General features: G+C 37.6%; 1 long non-coding RNA gene across 1 annotated transcript in view; it reads left to right on the top strand.

Moving 5' to 3' along the window:
- LOC117958495 overlaps nt 1-3,367 on the top strand; it is a 21,777-nt gene extending 18,410 nt beyond the window's left edge. The window contains exon 3 of the long non-coding RNA XR_004659733.1: nt 3,200-3,367. This is a non-coding gene — a long non-coding RNA (uncharacterized LOC117958495). The remainder of the gene's footprint in view (nt 1-3,199) is intronic.
- The last annotated feature ends 4,579 nt before the right edge of the window (nt 3,368-7,946 follow it).

Here is a 7,946-nt window from a genome sequence, read left to right as displayed (position 1 = left end):
TGGCTGCAATGAAACAAAGAGTGAAAAATTTAAAGGGGTCTGAATACTTTCCGTACCCACTGTATATATATACATATACATACTTGTTTTTTAATGAACACCAAATACCTATAAATATGACTTAAGTATACAAAGACACAACTACAGATATGTTAGTAATATGTAATAACCCAACACAATTTAACAAAAAGATCACCTCAGTTTTCTTGAGCTGCAGTGTTGTTTACCTCAGATCTCCATGGCGACCATTGAGCACTGTTTACCACTTTATCCAACAAAAACAGATGTGTGGTGGCACCCCTAAACCATCATGTATTGGAAAAATATTTTGCATGTGTTGTTTCTACATATATTGGAACACTTTTAGCACCCAGCCATATCAGAATTCAAGAATTGTGTTTTTTGATGCACCCTAATATACATATATATACATATACACATATACATATATATACATATACACATATACATATATTTATATATTTACATATACATATGTAGATATATATATATATATATATATATATATATATATATATATATATATATATATATATATATATACACATAAACATATATATATACACATAAACATATATATACACACATATACATATACATGTATAAATATACATATAAACACACACACACATATATATGTTTTCTTACTATTTCTTATGTTTACCTCACCAGGTGGGACTACTCTTATTGTTTAATGTATTGATTATCAATTAAAATGAACACTATGCTTTGAAATAAACAATCAAATGACAAAAGAAACAAAAGAGTAAAAAAAAGTACAAGACACACAATGACATGCAGTATTATACAATTTAGTTAAATTATTGAGGGACCAATAGAACAAATTTGAATCAACAAATCTTTTAAGTTTTAAGGTACTAGAGAAAGTAATGTTTATAGAAGTTAATTTTCTACAACTTGATTATTGGACATAAATCAACACATCACAGCACAGCTGAAAGAGGTGTTTCTGTAGTCACAAACTATGAGTTTCACCTCTACTTTCATCAGCTCTTCTCTTCTCTGCAAGCTGAGGTGTCATGCTAGCATGTAGACAAATGTGCAATGACAGTTTCAGAGGGATTCAGTCTCATCTTAAAAAGTTCCTGTGTTTCAAAGCTAAAAAAACAGCTGTGAGTAACTAGATAGCACAAGACAGAAATCTGAAACACATCCACCCCCTTTTTCTTTTAAATATGTTTGTGCTTTCTCAAAATAGAGAAAGAGCTGCTGTCTGACCCCTGACATTGAAATACTGCTTTATTTATCAGATGCAAATTGCTCAAAACAATGTACATGGACTCCTGTTGCGGACAACAATCACAATACAGGTCCTTTTTTAAACAAACTATTTTCAGCTCTTGAGCTGTCCTACACTGTTTTGTAAGTTTATGAGTGCAAATGTCGTCAACCCACTGGATCAAAACAAAGCTGTTGTAATAATGGATTGAAACCATGAAAGATACACCTGCAAGGCTCGCAATTTTGGAATTTTAAAGTATCGTAATTTTCTTGCAAATCACAATGAGCCTTTTTTAAATGGCAACATTTTAAAAATGGGAACACACTTACACAGCATTCACTCACTCTCTCTCTCTCACACACACACACACACACACACGCATACACACAATAAAATATTGGAACTCCACTCTCTGAGAAACGATCATTACTTTCTTATGGTTTGAACTCTGTGTAAACTCTGACTTACTCTCCTTTGCCTTCACTCCAATTTTTCCACCCTCTGTCTCTCACTTAACCCCCCCCCCCACACACACACACGCACACACACACTCACACACACACACTCACACTTCCATATGCGTGTGTACTCAGGAAGACAGTGTTAACGCCAACGTCCACAGAGTAAAACAAATAGGAGATTCCTTGTGTCTGGTCATGTGGGTCACCAGAGTTCAGCTCAAACCAAGTGCACTCTCCTCTTTTTCTCATAGTGTGTGTACTTCTGTCTTCTCCTATGTGTTAGTCTGTCATTTCTTCTGCCTGGTTCCTGCAGGAGTCAGTCTGTCTGCTCTGTAAATAGGCTTCACCTCTTTAACTCAGCACATGCTTCTCCGTTTACATCAGTGTGCGGTTGTGTGGGGATGGGTGATTTTGTACAGGCGCTCTGCCTCTTGCCACATGTGGCGTAGCTATGGGCTGCATAGATGTTTATGCCTCCGCAATGTGAAAGTTTTAATTTGAAATCAGTTCTTTTGTATACGAGTCGACCATTTGCTCTAAGTTCTCACAGCATTCAATCAGAGACAATAAAGGATCAGGCTTAACAACGAATCCACTTCATAACATCATTCTCATGCACGAGGGGAAATTAAATAATTCATAATGGCCCAAGAATAACAAATACACATAAACAACAATAAAAAAAAACAATAACATGAAAACAAACCAGACCCCTATCATGCTTCAAGATATACCACACAAGGCAAGATCAATATGTACAGGTATAGTGCATACATCTATTAGAAACTATAGTGGCTTGGCATTGGGTGGAAAGAATGATTTATACATGTAGCTCTTTCTACACATGACAATTATTCTGCTCCCTCTGTTTTATAACCCTTTTTAATCAACACCTTGTTAGAAGGACTAGTGCAGTGCCTGTTTAAAAGGTTTGGAACGGGCTGTTTGTTTGGCCTTGCAGCTTTCTCGAGAAATGCTCATCTAAACTTCCCTCTCGACACTTTGCTTCCTTGGGTCCTGAGCAATACACCTGCCATGACATAGTTGCATCCCCCAGCAATGCGAGAGTACACAGCTAGATATTTGGGACTTTACTATTTCCTGGAACAAAATTGTTAATTAAGCTTTGGTTGATTGGTTTACGCACACTAATAATACCGATTAGCATACATATAATCAATTAAACATTTGATGGAGGGATGCAAAACACCCTCCGAGGGGCTTAATCTGGGCACTCAATCCAATGCACAATCCAATTAAAATAGAAAAACCAAAATACTGAAAATAGAAAAGATAAAGAAATTACACACAATATCAAATCAACAGAATAAACACAACTGGTAAAATAATATTAGGAGTAACATGGGTTGATTACAAAGGCATTTCATAGGGATAACATTGCACAGATACATTCCATACATTCCACATCACTGAGGCTACATTTAAATTGCAACGTTTTGTTTTTTAAGCGGAGTTTTGAGCCAAAAGCGATGCATGCAAGTGTTTTTAGCTCCAGTAGAAGAACCAATCTCCGTTTAAACTAACACATCCAAACCGCAAATCTCATCAACATTGTGGTGTACAGGGCATGCGCGTGTCGAGGTAAACAGGAGGCAGCATGTACACTCTGCCCGTTGCTGGTAGTGCCGTGGTAATGTTAATATCTTAGTCTCAGAGACCGCATGACCAATCAGGCGGTGACACATTGGCGTGAGTGTCGGTGTTGCCAAAGGTCTCCGGTTTAGGGGCTCTAATACATCAGAGCAGTGTGGATATGAGGTGTAAACATAGAAAAAAAAAGTGTTTTTTTAAACCTAAAACGTAGCAATTTAAATGTAGCCTGAACTTCTGTAATAGCCTGAAATTTATTTTGAGTGGCATGATTATGGTAACATAAAAAAAAAAAAGTTAATATACACTCTAGTAATTCCTGTTGCATTGCTGTTGCTTGAATTGCTTTTGTTTGCAACAATATAACAATATAACTGCTGTGGCCATCAGCATTCAGATGGAGTATGAAGGAGAAATAAAACACACATGAAACAAATAGCCTGACCTTTATTCCATCTCAATAATAGTATGGGCCAAACACCAGTTGCCGTCAGCTAGATTATAAAATCACACACTGTGACATTGTTCATAAGTATTTCAGACTTATTTATGTTTGAAAGATAAGTCCTGAAATCAATACAGCGTGCAAGTGGAAAAGAATCTTCAATTTACGGAGACATAATAACAAAGCCACTCTGTGCTACGAACTTCTTAAATACAAGAAAAATAAAAGTGTTAAAAAACACTTTATACACAGTATGGTGCAGGGTTTATAGGCATGCGTTGCAATAAGCCAGTCTATTTAAACGGCCACTCCTGTTGCTCAACATTAAATCTTTTCATCAATAACCTTGCCTGCCAAAAATGCCCACTAATGAACTTCATGCATCATTACAGATATAGCCTTTATAGAGGAAATAATCATGTTCACAACCCATATCCTGCTACTGTTGCTGGCAATCAGCAACTACATCCTGGCTTTTGCTCTGATGAACTCAGGTCATACTGAACAATGCAAGTATTTACAAGCAATGCAACATGCAATGTAGGGCTGTTTATTTTAAAAACATGAGCATAATCATGAGCACCTGTGACAAATTTGATCATACAATAGGACATTTTTATTGTCAGCCAGATTGCTGCAGTGCCTTTAAACATGAGAGTGCAGAGAAAATGGACACATTATTATCTCTTTGTGGATAAATGAATAATAAATTGCAAAAGCTAAATAAACAAAAATGAGTTACCCTCTAATGTCTGATTCAATGTATCATTGTGGCACAAATGCTCCTTAACTGCCGTTATGGTTTTTTGTTCCCTGATGTGAGTGCTTTCTAACAGCATGTTGTCTCAAGAGTGCATTGATTGAAAGCATGGCTCACACTGCTTATTGCCTGGTTTCATATATCACTTTAACTTAAACAAAGCCAGGAAAGAGCCCACTTCTAAAAGTCTCATCATCTCTTTACACCTGCATGGATGGTTTTACCACATTGGGGCTATTACATCATAATGAAAATATATAATTTGGCTTCCCTCTCAGCCCACTGACGTTTTCATGGTAAATTTATGCTAGACTATAGTAGGTTCTGTCAAAAAAATATGTATTTAGTCCTATGGTTAAACTGTGATTATTTGCAGAGCAAACTGAGGAGCTCAGCTTAAGCTTATTCACATATGATGGAGCAGAAATAAATGTGGAAAAAAAACATGTTTACTTCATGAATTATAAATGCTGTAGAAATGACTGGACATAAGCTTTGCAACATATCCTGTTAGGCATCCTCCAGTGAAGTGAATCAAAAACTTAGCTCATGAGCTACATCTGCTCCCTAAGCTTATCACTGCTGGTGGGGATTGCCATAGAATTATATGCAAGGCACAATGTTTACTTCAGCTGGGTCCCATTGATAAGGCAGAGGGTGGAGGCAGTGGAGAGAAAACTAAAACCTCCGGAGAGAGCAGTAGTTTGTAGAACAGCAAAGAAAAAATAGAAAAAAAAGAAAAAAGGACTGCATTCCAGGCCCACCATTGAAAATGATGTAGAGCAAAGCTCTGGACCTAAAACCCAGAGGCCGAGGAGGAACTGAATGATCAAACTGTATACTAATGAGTCATGATGAAATATGTATGTGTGAAATAGTGAGGCCGTAACATAAAGCTAACACAAGTTTCTGGAGATGAAAAGTTCAGACCAAAATCCTTGCTTCAAAATGTTTTTGAAAAACAAGCAAGAAATATTGTCAGCTCACTATACTTAAAATATCAAAAGTTGAAACATGCATTTTGCATTATGACCCCCTTTATAGTGTAGTTGTAGAATGGAGCTATTAACAGCATTTTAATGTAGTAGGTCATAGTGGAACTAATTCAAACTACTTTTTGTGCTATTTTGCAGTTTAATCCATAACAATAGATCATATCAAATAAATGGCAGCACTGTGTGTAAAATCTTAATCGGTATCTAAAGCTGTCAAATAAATGAAGTGGAGTAAAAGAACAAATTTCCTTCTGAAAACAGTAAAGTTTTATAGTTTTATCAAATGGAAACGTTCAAATGGGGTACATGTATCTCCAATATTACATCACAGTTCACCCCAAATTCAAAACACACATGTTTTTCCTCTTACCTGGGGTGCTATTTACCAATCTAGATTGTTTTGGTGTGAGTTGCTGTAGTGATGTCTTCTCCATTCCTTCTCATCAATATAATGGAAATAGATGGTAACCCTAACCCAAGATGGCAACCCTAACCCTAGATGTAACCCTGACCTTTGCAGTGTTCAAAAAAAAAAGTAATGGACAAGGGGCGGCTGTGGCTCAGTGGTAGAGCGGTTGCCTGCCAATCGGAAGGTTGGCGGTTTGATCCCCGCCCCTGCAGTCATTGTCGAAGTGTCCTTGGGCAAGATGCTGAACCCCGAGTTGCCCCCGGTGCTGCGCATCGGAGTGTGAATGTGTGTGAATGTTTATCTGATGAGCAGGTGGCACCTTGTACGGCAGCCCCGGCCACAGTGTATGAATGTGTGTGAATGGTGAATGTTTCCTGTAGATGTAAAAGCGCTTTGAGCAGTTGTTAAGACTGGAAAAGCGCTATATAAATACAGCACATTTACATTTACTGTAATTTGGATTTTTTCCAGGTATTTTCTGTTCTATGCACCAAATTGTCTGCTGCTGTATAACGCTAACCTCGTCAGTGTAGGGAGGAGGTCGGGTGGACAGGTGACTTTCCAGCGGAGCAGCGAAGTTTGGGGAAAACACAAGACTTTAACCCATGAAACGCGTGTTCATGTCATGCCCCCTGGTTGGTGCATCTAAACAGGGAGCTACTCTCACTACAGGCTTTAGGCGGGGCCAGAGGAGACAGATTTTTTTTAAATGACCTGCTTTATGTAATACTACTTAAATATGGGATCAGTTTTAGATAATATGACAGAAAGTAAGTTTTATAATTTTAAGTTTAAATAACACATGCATCTTTCATGTGCATGTGACCAGCCCGTGGTTGCCGACTTGACTTGGTTACACAAGATTTTCCACAGACCTGGTTGATAGCAGTTTCATATCAAAACTCTGTTTTTTCTACCAAACCACATCCATCAACTGTATCATTGCACAGAAATAAGCGCACTTATGGACGAGATTCAACCATTATTGCCATCCTCCACGGCTGAGCTGTAGTGTCACCTAGTTACAGCTCAGCCGAGGAAGACTAGCTCAAAGGTCTCCAGCTGGACGCGAACTAGAGATGCCTCAACTCCCTTAGTATTTTTTTTCATCAAAAATAACATGGGAAATATTTTATCTGTTGCTTTATCTGCTAAATTGGAAACTGTTTATTCCAAATGCACCAGTAAAACACTTACTAACAACATCTTTTGTGTTTATATCAAAGTATCTGAACTGGAAATAAAGCACAATGAACATATTTATGGTTGTGCTTTGGGAACTTCATAGCTATTGATTAAGGTTACAGAAAGATTGGTTTCTTGGTTTAACATCAAACCAGTGAATGGTGATTTGAAACACAAGACAGAAGTATTTGAGCTTTCATTAACCTTAACCATTGTGTTTTAGTAGCTTTCTCCTATTATGACACTCAGGATGCAGAACAATAGGACCGAGCCACCCAAACCACATTTCTACACATTCTGTGCTGTACAAGTACTTCCTTCAGTCCTTCCTGAACTGGAAAAAAGTTGCTAGTGAAATTAAAATCCTCGCAACAATTACGTTTCCTCCAAATATAATGGGCAAAACCATTTAGTAGTATTTAAACTTGATTTTTCAGAAACAGCATTGGATGATAGGTTATCTCTAACAATTCCTATTTTAGATTTTTCTTTAAATGATATTGTAGAACAAAATTGGTGTAATTCATTTTTACACTATAGTATCATCCATAGAAAAATTCAGGATTTGCACTTACGCAATGGGGCTGGCAGCTGTGTTCAGAAAAGGAATTTCACATTTAGTCTTGATGGTTAATTACATTTCCAAGGTGTTGCCTACTACCTGGGGAGACGTTTGTTCAGCTGCACCTGGAAGAGGAGGTGACTTTGCCTCCCCCGAGCACACAACGCTCTGTGATGGAACATGGGTCCTGAAAGGTGGCATTAGCGACCCGCTGAAATGAAATGTTGTCAGCCTTTGTCTTACCACATGGCTGA

Source organism: Etheostoma cragini, chromosome 2, assembly GCF_013103735.1.
Source record: "Etheostoma cragini isolate CJK2018 chromosome 2, CSU_Ecrag_1.0, whole genome shotgun sequence".
In the NCBI taxonomy this organism is placed as follows: domain Eukaryota; kingdom Metazoa; phylum Chordata; class Actinopteri; order Perciformes; family Percidae; genus Etheostoma; species Etheostoma cragini.
This window is presented reverse-complemented; position numbering and strand designations above follow the sequence as displayed.